Genomic DNA, 12,847 nt, shown 5'->3' with positions numbered 1-12,847 from the left:
TGGAGTAGGAGTTGCAGGCAGAATTTTCTTCTGGGTCAGGAACTGCCTGCTCCTCATGACAAGCTCATATGCGGATGCATATGCTTCTTTTCAGGACAAACAGGGAATTTCAAGAGGCGACACACAGACTCACCACACCCAAAGCAACAGGCAATATAAAGCATTAAAAGGCGTGGTTGAGTAAGTCCTGGAGATAAGCCATTGCCCATCAGAGATCTCCTTCCCAGGACGTAAGCCCGAGGCTCTGTTCATTAAACAGCCACCTGAGATGCTGCTTTGGCAACAGCTGTGGGGGATGCCAGAGGTGGTTGTAGTGGCCATTTATCATTCCTTCTGGCTGGCCGGCATGGCTGTGGGAGGCTGATGATCATTCTCCCAGCCTCCTTTGAAGCTAGGGCCTTGCCGTGTGACTGTGCCCCACCAATCAGGGGTGCCTGATGCCAATCAGGAATGCATGGGTGCCTAGCCAGAGGCTAGAAATGGAAGCGAATACCAGGCATATCCACCCTGAAGGAGGGTGGCCAAAACTGCATATAACGCCTAGACAGAGGGAATCAGAGGGATTGCGATTTGTTTCTAGCGGTGGTGTCTCCATTAAACCTGTCCTGCGGTGTGCTTGGGCCTTGTTCCTGCCCGTGTAGGCTCCAATCCGGGTTCTCCAGCCTTCCCGGGGAGGCTGTGAGTTAGCCATTATCTTTAATGCGTCCCTTTTCTGCCCAAACCAATTAGAGTTAGTTCCTGGGGTTGTGACTAAGAACCCAGATTGATTCATCAGATTACTGGTTATCAGTTAGAATTAGGTTCAGCTGTGAGTATTGGTGACCACCCCCCCCCCCACCCCGCCCCCTCTCCCCAAATAAGAGAGCCCTTAAACAAGTCACAAGTTTATTCCTTTCTCATTTAAAAGTCTGGGTGAACAGTCTTGGCAACACAAAGGTCTCAGGTGTCCTGGTTCCTTCCAGCTTCCCACGCTGTCATCCCTAGCGTGTGGCCCCATCCTCATGGTCCAAGACAGCAGCTGCAACGCCAGCCAGCACATCCGCACTCCAGGTTGCAAAATGGAAGACAGGACGAAGAAGAAGGGGCAAAGAGTTTACAAGAGCTATCTTTTAAGGAAAGTTCCTGGAAGCTTAAAACTCATGTGCCCTTCTGGAATTCTATGGTGGCGATGGTTGCACGACTTGGTGAATTATATTGAAAAATCACTGAATTCCCTTTAAAAGGGTGAATTTTATGCTGTGTGAATTATATCTCAATTAGGAAGAAAAACTCATTGCTCTGAATGTAGACACATTGCCATGCCTGGGCGCATGGGAGCCTGGGAAATGTAGGCTTTTTTTCTAGCTGGCCATGTAGCCAGCTAAGAATTGGAGCTTTCATTTAGTGGGGAAGCCAGTCCCTGCCGTAGTGAGGGAACACAGAAGAGGGTGCTCAGTTTAGATTTTATCCCTCAACACTCCTATGCTACCCAGAGTCCTGGAATCAGTGCCTTTGTTTTCAAAAAGGGACATCTCCTGGGGGTGCCTGAGTGGCTCAGTTGGTTGAGCGACTGTCTTGATCTTGGCTCAGGTCTCGATCTCACTGTTTGGGGGATCAAGCCCCACATTGAGTTCTGCACTTATGATGCAGAGCCTGCTTTGGATTCTCTCTCTCTCTCTCTCTCTCTGCCCCTCTCCCCAGCTCTCTGTCTCCCCCTCAAAATAGATAAACTTCAAAAAAAGGTGAGAGGGGGTACATCTCCTGGATTCTTATAACTAAGAGTGGGGATTTTTAGCATCCAGAACCCTGACTAGAGAACATGGCCCCAGATGGGATACAAAAGTGAAGGAGGAGATTCATCACTGACAGAGGGCTTACAGGATATGCTCATTTCAAGAGGGCTTCTGTGGACCACTCTTGGGGTTTAGGCATCAGAAGTCAGTGGGATCCCCAGACCAGAAGAAGCAACAGCACCACCAGGGAATGTGTTAGAAATGCACATTTTTAGGGGTGCCTGGGTGGCTCAGTCGGTTAAGCGTCCGACTTCAGCTCAGGTCATGATCTTGTGGTCAGCGGGTTCAAGCCCTGCGTTGGGCTCCGTGTTGACAGCTCAGAGCCTGGAGCCTGCTTCAGATTCTGTATCTCCCTCTCTCTCTGCCCCTCCCCCACTCGTGCTCTGTCTCTGTCTCTATCTGTCTCTCAAAACTAAACATTAAAAAAAAAAAAAAGAAATGTACATGTTTAGGCCCCAGCCTGGACTTCCTGAAACAGAAACTGGGGGTGGAGCCGGGTATCTGTGTCTAAAGCAGCCTCCCCGGGGGGATCGGATGCTGAAGTTTGAGAACCACCGTTCTAAAGTGCACATACTGGGACACGGCAGCTCAGCCTCTCAGGGAGCTGTCCTCCCCGGGTTACATTTTGTTCGCTAGCGTGATTCCCAGCACCTGGAACGGCCCTGGGCACATAGTAGGAGTTGAATAATCATTTGCTGCATGAATGAATGAGATGTTCTTGGCTCTCGTAAAGGAAACAATTCGTTGAAACTCTTTTCTGCGTTTGCCTTTGCTGTGGGAATGTTGTTCACCACCCCTTAGTCCCTATCCCTATAATGCACTCCACATGAGACATTCATTTTCAAATTTAGGGCGGCAAGAGCTTGCTTCCCATGAGAAATGGATATTGGTTTCAGTGGGGGTCCCATCAGGATCCAGATGGCACACTCAAAATATCATCATTTTAGGAGGGCTTATTTACAATGGAGCTATTTCCAAAGGTGTGGCTAACCACAGCCATGTTGTTATCACCCCCGGCTGGAAGGAGTGGGGAAGGAGTGGGTTACCAGAACCTAGAAGAGGAGAAAGCGAGGTACAGAAGGATGATCTTCAGTTGAGGGAATAGCCAGCCCAAGGCAATTTGACCTTGAAGGGATGAGGCCCTGGGGTGGCGGGGGAGATGAATAACCCAACCTTACTCTCCAGGCTTCCTCTTACTTCGTGCCAGAGCTTTGCATAGGTTAAACCCAACAAGAAGCTGGAGGCCACTGGAACCTGTTAGTATAGTCCCTGCAGCTCTTCCTGGGACAAAGAACGGTGTGGAGAAGGGTTCAGGGTGGATCTGAAGTGACAAAGGGGAGATGTCTGCCACAGACGTGTTTCCTTCCCTGACAGTAAAAAGGACACAACTGATCTTATCTTCCTTTTCACTTTGCCCACTAGGAAGCTCTGAAGCAAATAGGAGGTTAAAGCAACTCTGTCAGCCTTTGACTTGCCTTTTGACTTCTTCTGTCCCTGGTTGTCCCTCCTTTTTTCATTTAACTGGCCCTGGTTCCTTCTTCCTATCTAGGCTGTGATTACTTTGTTGAATATTTTCCTTTTGTAAGCCATCTCAACTCTTGTGGGAGGAACCCTGGCATAGAGCAATTTTTTTTAAATTAAAAATAAAATTTATCAAACGGCTACCCCGTGCCAGGCATTGTAATAAGTGCTAACAGCATGTAGAAAAATAGATGAGATGCAGCCCTCTGTCCTCAAGGAACCCCAGTATACATAATGAGAAAGACTCCAAAACGAGGGAGAATAGCGTTGGAGTCATACAGAGGGGGATGTACTTGCTTCAGCCTCTCTAAAGGTGGATGGAATCACAGGTCTCTTTTGTCTGCTAAGAGGTGAGCACAGACAGGGCTTCGGGCTCTGCATGTGTGATCGAGTCCAGCTCACTCTCAAATCATCCAGGAGGAGCGTAGGAAAACCCAGAATGCACCACTCCCTTGGCACTAGGCCCCATGGGAAGGCTTCCCGCTCACCCCTTTTGGCTTCATGCCTCGTCCCCGGTGATGATATCAGCGAGGAGGAACCACTGAGGTCCATGGCACCCAGCTCCTCCTCAACTACATCCTGGCGTCACACTGGCCAACAGGATGTTCTGAGATGATGGAAATGTTCTATATCTTCGTGATCCAATATGGTAGCCATTGGCCACATGTTGGGCCTTTGAAACGTGGCTAGTGTGGCTGAGGAAGTAATTTCTCTGCAATTGTGGTAAAATACACATAACATAAAGGCCGCCATTTTCTGGCACCTGAGTGGCTCAGTCAGTCAAGTGGCGACTCATGATTTCAGTTCAGGTCATGCTGTCACGGTTCATGGGTTTGAGCCCTGTGTCAGGCTCTGCACTGGAGGAGTGGAGTCTACTCGGGATTCCGTGTCTCCTTCTCTCTCTCTGCCCCTCCCCCACTTGCGCACGCTCTCTCTCAAAAGTACATATTTTTTTAAGTCGCCATTTTAATAATTTTGAAGTACATCAAGTACATTCACACTGTTGTGCAGCCATCACCACCATCTATCACCAGGCCTTTTTCATCTTCCCAAACTGAAAGTCTGTGCCCACGAGATACTAACTCCCAATTCCCTCCTCCCCCAATGCCCAGCAACCACCATCCTATTTCGCTCAGCACGGTGACCTCCAGTTTCGTCCATGCTGTAGCAGGTGTCGGAATTTCCTTCCTCTTTAAGCTTGAGTAATATTCCATCGTGCGGATACACTACATCTCATTATCCATTCATCGGCCAACGGGCACCTGGTGAAAGGGAACCCCTGCGCACTTTCAGGAGGACGTAAGCTGGTGTAGCCACCGTGGAAAACGATATGGAGGCTCCTCGGAAAATAAAAAATGGGATTTCCAGATGATCTAGCAATTCTGCTTCTGGGTATTTACCCGAAGGAAATGAAATCACTATCTGGGAAAGCTATCTGGATGGAGAGAGCGTTGTGGACACTCAGGCACAAAGTGATGGACTGAGGCCTCACCACCTCAGGTGGGGATGAGGAGAAATGATAGGATACATTTCAACCAGGTACAACCCAGAGAACATGTTTGGATGTGGGACAGAGGACACACACAGGTGACCTCTGAGATTCTGGCTTGTGCTGTACAGATGCTTTAACCATGGCCCTGGCCTCTGGTCTACATATATTAACTCCTTTTTTTTTTTTTTTAAGTTTATTTACTTATTTTGAGAGAAAGAGAGAGAGAGAGAGAGAAGCAGAGAGAAAAGGGAGACAGAGAATCCCAAGCAGGCTCCACGCTGCCAGCACAGAGCCTGACATGGGGCTCGATCCCACGAACCGTGAGATCATGACCTGAGCCGAAATCAAGAGTTGGACGCTTAACTGACTGAGCCATCCAGGAGCCCCATGTATTAACTCATTCAATTTTTCACATCAACCCAACAAGGTAGGTACTATTCCAACCTTGATTTTTCAGACAAGGAAACAGAAGCACAGAGAAAGTAAGTAATTCGCCCAGCAAGGACACATCCCAGCAGTCTGGTTCTGGAAGACTGTGGAGTCTTTAAGTTAATCCACGACATTGATTGCAATAAAAATCCGGCTAAGAAAAAGTAAACACAAAAACAAAAACAAAACAAAACAAGAAAACAACCCAACATCCGTACCTTCTGGGTCAAACAGGCACAATGCCTGCCACGTTCCCGGTGGCTGGATTAAATGCCCACTGTAAATGGCCAACAAATGTTGATTGACAGATTGGATGAATGAACGAATGAATAGGAGAGATAAGGAGGCAGGTGTTCGAAATACAATACAATTTAGGTTATTTACGAGGTACCAAGCTAGCCTAGGGGTAGCAGGCAAAAAAAGACGAGTTTAGGGGCTCCTGGGTGGCTCACCTGGCTAAGCGTCTGACTTTGGCTCTGGTCATGATCTCACGCGGTTCAGTAGTTCGAGCCCCGCACCAGGCTCTCTGCTGTCAGCGCAAAGCCCACTTCAATCCTGTCTCCCTCTCGCTCTCTGCCCCTCCCTCAGCCACACACTATCTCTCTGTCTCTCTCAAAAATAAATAAACATTTTAAAAAAGATGAGTTTAATTTGGGGTGTGTTTTGAGGACAGAGCAAGCACAGGAGGCAAGTGTTTTGGTGTGGGGTGAGCTCAGGGCACTCGTTAGTACCTAGACAGGGCAACTGGGGAGCAGAGAGGAGAGCTGGGGCCAGGTCATGAGGTTAGGAAAGCCAGGTCGAGGGTTTGGACTCTGTCTAGTCCCTGTTGGGGACCCGTGAAGAGACTTTTTCACTGAACTTCGCGCTCGGGACATTTGTTTGAAACATGGACAGCAGAGTATAAGGACAGTCCCCATACCCGTCACCGGCTTTAGCAAACCTTCAACTCAAGGCCAGTCTGGTCTCACCTCCACCTGTTCCTTTCTCCTCCTATATTATTACGGAGCAAATTCCAGACATCCTACTTTTTCATTTGCAAATATTTCATTCTGCATCTCCAAAAGATAAAGGAACCCTTTTAATTTTTTATTTATGTTTAAGTTTATTTATTTTAAGAGAGAGAGAAAGGGGGCATGCACGCGTGGGGTGGGAGCAGAGGGGGAGAAAGGGAGAGGGAGAGGGAAAGACAGAATCCCAAGTAGGCTCCACACGGTCAGTGCAGAGCCCAACGTGGGGTTCAATCCCACAAACCATGAGATCATGACCTGAGCCAAAATCAAGAGTCAGACCCTCGGGGCACCTGGGTGGCTGAGTCAGTTGAGTGTTTGACTTCAGCTCGGGTCGTGAGCTCACAGTCTGGGAGTTCGAGCCCCGTGTCGGGCTCTGTGCTGACAGCTCAGAGCCTGGAACCTGCTTCGGATTCTGGGTCTCCCTCTCTCTCTGCCCCTCCCCTGCTTGTGCTCTCTTTCTTGCTCTCTCTCAAAAATAAATAAAAAATTAAAAAAAATAAATAAAAAGTCAGACCCTCAACCAACTGAGCCACCCAGGCGCCCCATTTTATTTTTTTTAATCAGCAATACCACCATTACCAAAAACAGTCAACAATTCCTTAACGTCTTCAAATATTCAGTTCCACCAGAGGTTCTGAACGTAGAAATAATATGGTCTGATTGACGTCTCATGAAGATGGCAGGAAGGAGAATAAGAGGAGGCGGGGAGATGGGCTAGGAGGCTGTTGTCCGCCCCCCCACCACCACCACCACCAAGGAAGAGCTGACGTGGCCTGGGCTTGGCTGAGCAGTAGAGGCGATGGGAAGGTGCAGGTGTGAGAAGCACCGTGGGTACAGTACCCCCTCTGTGATGTGGAAAATGATAGGATGTAGAAGGGTTGGCATGAGAAAGAAGAGGTGGAGCCCGGGACCATCTGACCTTCCAGACCTTTCCAGAGCACCACGGCACATGCACCCACACCTTCCTGCCCCCTTACCTTTGCTCACGCCCGTTCCTCTGCTTAAAAATCCTTTCCTGCTCTCCTCAGCCTCGTGAAATCCTGCTCATCTCTCTTGGTCCAGAGTTTCCTTGTGATCAAAGCTCTTGCACAGTGTATCATCCACGTCTTTTATTTTCTGTTCTGGTGCTTTCCTGTCTGGGGCCTGTTGACCCTAGAGAGACTGCCCCTCCCAGGATTAGCCAAATCCTAGAAGTAGTAAACCACTGGAATGTACCTTTCATATGCAGACCTACCCTCTAGAGCCCACACTCCACTCCCCTTCTCCCACTCTGGGCCATTACCCCCCTGCCCTGATCCCCCAGGGCCAGGGACCAGCCAGCTAGGGCCAGCCTGTCTGCCCCAGAGCCCACTGGGATTATTCCAACTAGCCAGTCCCAACCCTACGTGGCCTGTTCACCCTGCTTCTCCTGCCTTGGCCATTCCTTCCCACCCAAAAACACAATAAAAGCTCTTACGGGTGTTTCCTCCCTGTTGCCTCCACCTCCTGACCTACCCTGGTGCTTCCTCACGTGGCCCCGCATGGCACGCATGTGAGTGACATGCTAATTTTGCGATGGCGCTCGTCTCGAGATCTGCTGGCCTCACCACACCTCGTATTTTCTATCAGGACTTAAAGCACACAGTTTTGAGCCGGAGCGTGTGGCGCACGGATGGCTCACAGGTTTTCGGGAAAATCCTTTGCCCGGCCTGCAGAACCCTCCTGTCGCTTGGGCGCCCGCTTTTCTACCTCCAAGTTTCGGTGAGGACATCACTGTGCATCTACAACTTCAAAGACACGTTGGTGATGAAAACCTGGGATTTGGGGAGTTTCAACTGCCCCTAACTTCGTTCAGTGCAAACCCAGTTCTGCCACCATCTGGCTTTGCGATGCTGGGTCTGTCACTTAACTTCTGAGAGCCTCAGCTTCCTCATCTATAAACAGATGGGCCCTCGGTCTTTGGATCACCGTAAGGATTAATGCGATATTGTGTGAACTGTGTTCACACAGCTGGTGCTCAAGAAATGCTGAGAGCCATACTTGCTGGGATTCCCGGTGCCCGTGTTTAAACACCCGGCGTGGTCAGAGCCTCGGATATGCCCACTGAGCCCCTGACACACGAGGAGACGGTGGCTGCCATCCAAGGAGAAGCTGGCAGGGACAAGGGCTCGCGTCCCCGGGGCTGGCCGCTCAACCCTGCCTCTTGGTGTGAACACAGCAATTACTGACGTGATTGCAGTAGAATTTTCACCTAATTACAGCAAAACATGAACATCCACCCCTTGGAGACAAAACCCACAATTAACCGGGGGTGGGGGGGAGGGGGGAGGGGCGCCAGTCAGTCCCTCACTCGCCGTTCTGTAAGGCGCTTGGACCTGGAGGGGAGAGCCCCCTTCCCCCCACAGTTCTTAATTGACCACTAAACATTCATCTCCGGGAAGGTCCCCTAATCAAGAGGCCCAGAAAGTCACCGATGGCCTAGCTCAAGGAAGGGTGATAAGGGGACCATGAATGTGGCCCCCGCCACTCCCCCAGACGTTCTGGGGGACTCAATTTGGGCTTTTGGGACCTGCCTTCTCTTGCCCCTTCTCGGCTGAAAGGCAGTAGTGATTTCAGAGCCTTCAAAGACAGCTCTTGGCTAAATTATCTGTGCTTAGCAAAGAACAGATGTGACCCAAAGGAAGATCTGGCCTTTGCCTTCAGCTCCCGGGAGGTTATCTCTAAGTCCCGGTATGTCCCGGCTGATAAGAGCCTCTATTTACCTGGGGACCTTGTGCAATGCCAGACAGCGAACTATGTGATTTATGGTGGAGGCCTGGAGCCACACAGTTTGACCTCTGGGGAGGCTGGTAGCTGAGGTCAGCCATATGGGGAGTCAACCATGTCTATGTGACGGAGCCCCAGTAAAAACTCTGGACGGCAAGACTGGGGCAAGGGCTTCCCCGGTCGGAGATACTCCACTCACATCATCACATGTTTCTTATTGGGAGATGTTAGTATCTCCCGCAATTCCCCTGGGGGGGGGGGGGGCGGGACAGCAGGAAGACCCACATGTGGAGCCCTCTGCCCTCAGAATCTCTTGCAATCTGTATCCTTCACTGTAATGAAATAAAATGTAAAATAAAATAAGAATAATCTTGAGTTCGACAGGCTCTCAGTGAGTTCTGTGAGTCCTGGGAAACTACCAAGCCTGAGGGTGGTCTTGGAGACCTCTGAACTTTGCAGTTGGTGCCGGAAGTGAAAATGGTCTTGGGACCCCCCCCCCCCCCCCCCATGCCCGGTTTTGCATCCCACATTCCCAGTGACTCTCCTTTCCAAAGGGAAGGCAGGCCAGTGAGGAGCTGGGTGAGGCTCTTGCCTGTGATAAATGGGAAGAGACCAGGCCTGCGTGGGGAGCAGCCCAAGGAAGGCTGGGGTGCAGTACCTTCTTTTCATTGAGGATCTGAAATAAAATGTCCGGGGGGGATACTGCCCAGGTGTGACAGTCCTCAACGTCCTTCCTGGCAGATCCTACTTTTTTTTTTTTTTTTTGGGTTTATTATTTTAGAAAGAGAGCAAGCAGGAGACGGGCAGAGAGCGAGGGGGGGGGAGGGGGGGGGGTGGAGAGAGAGAATCCCAAACAGGTTCCCCACAGCCAGCATAGAGCCTGATGCAGGGCTCGAATTCATGAATCATGAAATCGTGACCTGCGCTGAAATCAAGAGTTGGACGCTTAACCAACTGAGCTAACCAGGCGCCCCAGATCTCACTTTTTATTCAGATATTTATCTGATTCCGGAAGGCCAGGGGAAGGGGCTAGGGGAGCCTCACGCCGCTCACAACTCCATGGGCGGATCCTGATCGGCACCTGCCAGTCATAATAATTTCGGTGCCTCAGCCTTTGTGGGGCTCAAGTGTGGCCGTGTGGTATAATTCTGTTCAATGAGGTGTCTGCTCCCAAGGGACCTTCAGAAGGAAAAATAGACTCTCTGTGGAAGTTCACGTGTCTGGATGTGACACGGAATAGCACAGATATCTTGAAACCACTCAGGGAGGCCTCCTGAGGCCCAGGCGACACTCTGGACAGGCCGTCCCTCCAGAGGCCTGGCAACGTGAGATAACAAATTTCCTCACGGTTGAACCCAGCCTGAGTCTGGGTTTTCGTCTCCTTCCAGCAGAAATCATCTTAGGGGCACCTGGGTGGTTCAGTCGGTTAAGCATCCGGCTCCGGATTTCAGCTCAGGGTCACGATCTCATGGCTTGCGAGTGCGAGCCACGCATCTGGCTCTGTGCTGGGCCTGCTCGGGCTTCTCTCTCTCTGCCCCTCCCCCACTCGTGCTCCTGCCACTCTCCCTCAAAAATAAAGAAATAAACTTAATAAATAAAAAGAAATCATCTGGTATGCCAGGCACCGGCAGGTGGAGTGGACATAATCATCCCTCCTTTGTCGTAGGGGAGGCTGAGGGGAGTGCCTTTGGTGAGGACGTTAAGTAACATAAAACACACTGGGGGCTGCTCCGGCAGCTAACGGGGCGCCTGCGACCACTTGAGGACCGTGTGAGTGACCATGAACGGAGGCTCTTCATTCCCAGCTTACCATCCCGAGGGAGTCAGGGGGCATCCTGTGCGATGGGTTGGGGAGCATTCCTGGCTTCTCCCATTGGTCCTGAGTTGGAAAGGGCCGGGAAGGGGCGGGCAGGGAAGGCTGCCCATGCCATGGGTCAGGGTTCTATTTTAACGTATGGTCTGGCCATTGTTGGTCTGCATTTATATTCAGGGGTGATTCACACCTGCTTCAGTGTTGGTTTGATTCAGGGGCTTGGCATTTCTTTCTTCCCTTTTTTTTAAATGTTTATTTATTTAATTTTAATGCTTTTTGGTGTTTTTTCCTTAATTTTTTCAAGTTTATTTATTTTGAGAGAGAGGGTGAGCCGTGGAGGGGCAGAGAGAGAGAGAGGGGGAGACAGAGGATTTGAAGCGGGCTCTGTGACAGCAGAGAGCCGGATGTGGGGCTCGAGCCCACGAATATCACGACCTGAGCCGAAGTCGGGCGCTTAACCTACTGAGCCACCCAGGTGCCCCTTGGCATTTCTTTCTATCTCTTTCGTCTCCCTTGCAGAGTGTAGGCTCCCCTCGATATACGTAAAGACCACCAACAAACACCCGGTCTGTGGCTTCCTCCCCATGTCTGGTGAGGGGCTGGGGAGGCTGCCTCCGGAGTCTTTCCCCCCAAAGCCCCCAGCCAATGGCACACCAAGGGCAGGGCAGGGGGAGCAGACCACCCCAAGCACAGGCAACAAGGAGGTGCATTTTCTGCTGAGCATTTAAAATCGTAAACTCAGCCCGAAATTTGCATGCCTTTTATTATCATTTAGTGTCAGCAATTCTAAACACTAGTGGTAAAATACTCCTCTGGAAAGAAATTACTGGGTTTAAGTTTTAGACACTAGCTGCAGTCAGTGTTGGGTTTTAATAATATATATGTAAATTTGAATTCAAACGTGCACCTTTTTATTCCTCAAGCTTTAAGAAGCATCGCATTCAGCATGACAGTTAATTTAGAGACCTTGCAGTCAGGCGCCCAGGCCCCGTCATGTGTGGACCCACTTTGTTCCCGGGTCAGTGTTACTGGAACTGACTTTGGGTGCGATTTATGTCTCTCACTCCTGTGAGACAACCACATCTTCCAGAGATAGTGACTGCGAAGACAAGACTCTGAAAGTGAATTTCTTGGGCTCTGTCCTTTCGCACGAACCCTCGGGGAATTTTCATCTGGGTTTAAGATTTAAAAGCGTGAAACAAAGCAAAAACAACAGGTGTGATGTTTTGATTCAGTGTAACTTAAAAAAAAATTTTTTTTAACGTTTATTTTTATTTTTGAGAGACAGAGAGACACAGAGCACGAGACGGGGAGGGGCAGAGAGAGAGAGAGAGAGACACAGAATCAGAAGCAGGCTCCAGGCTCTGAGCTATCAGCATAAAACCTGATGTGGGGCTTGAACTCACGACTGAGATCATGACCTGAGCCACAGTCAACCAACTCAACTGAGTGAGCCACCTAGGCACCTGGATTAAATGTAACTTCTAATTCCTATGTGAAATATTCTAGTGAATTTGAACGATATCTTTACCAATAAAAATGTATTCTTCTTTCCTAAAATTTTGATTGTTTTAAAACTGAAGAACAAATCTAGGCAATAATCATTTTTGCAGTTACTCCCGAAAACAATGTGGTCTTATAGAGGAGTATTAAAAGTAATCTAACCTGTGTCCTGTATGTTGGGCCCACCATGGCCCAGGATTAATGGCCAGAGGGCTGAGATCTTCCTCTCTTCCTTTCTTTCTAAGTTTATTTATTTAGTGTGTGTGTGTGTGTGTGTGTGTGTGTGTGAGAGAGAGAGAGAGAGAGAGAGCAAGTGACCATGAGCCAGGGAAGGGCAGAGAGAGAGGGAAAGAGAGAATCCCAAGCAGGCTCTGTACTGTCCTCACAGAGCCCAACTTGGGGCTTGAACTCACGAACCCTGAGATCATGACCTGAGCTGAAACCAAGAGTCAGACGCTCAACCTGCTGAGCCACCCAGGCGCCCCATTTCTTTTTTTCTTTTCTTTTCTTTCTTTCTTTCTTTCTTTCTTTCTTTCTTTCTTTCTTTCTTTCTTTCTTTCTT

The sequence above is a fragment of the Herpailurus yagouaroundi genome, unplaced genomic scaffold, assembly GCF_014898765.1.
Source record: "Herpailurus yagouaroundi ecotype Mexico unplaced genomic scaffold, PumYag 216, whole genome shotgun sequence".
Taxonomy (NCBI): Eukaryota; Metazoa; Chordata; class Mammalia; order Carnivora; family Felidae; genus Herpailurus; species Herpailurus yagouaroundi.
Note: the sequence above shows the minus strand (reverse complement) of the source record.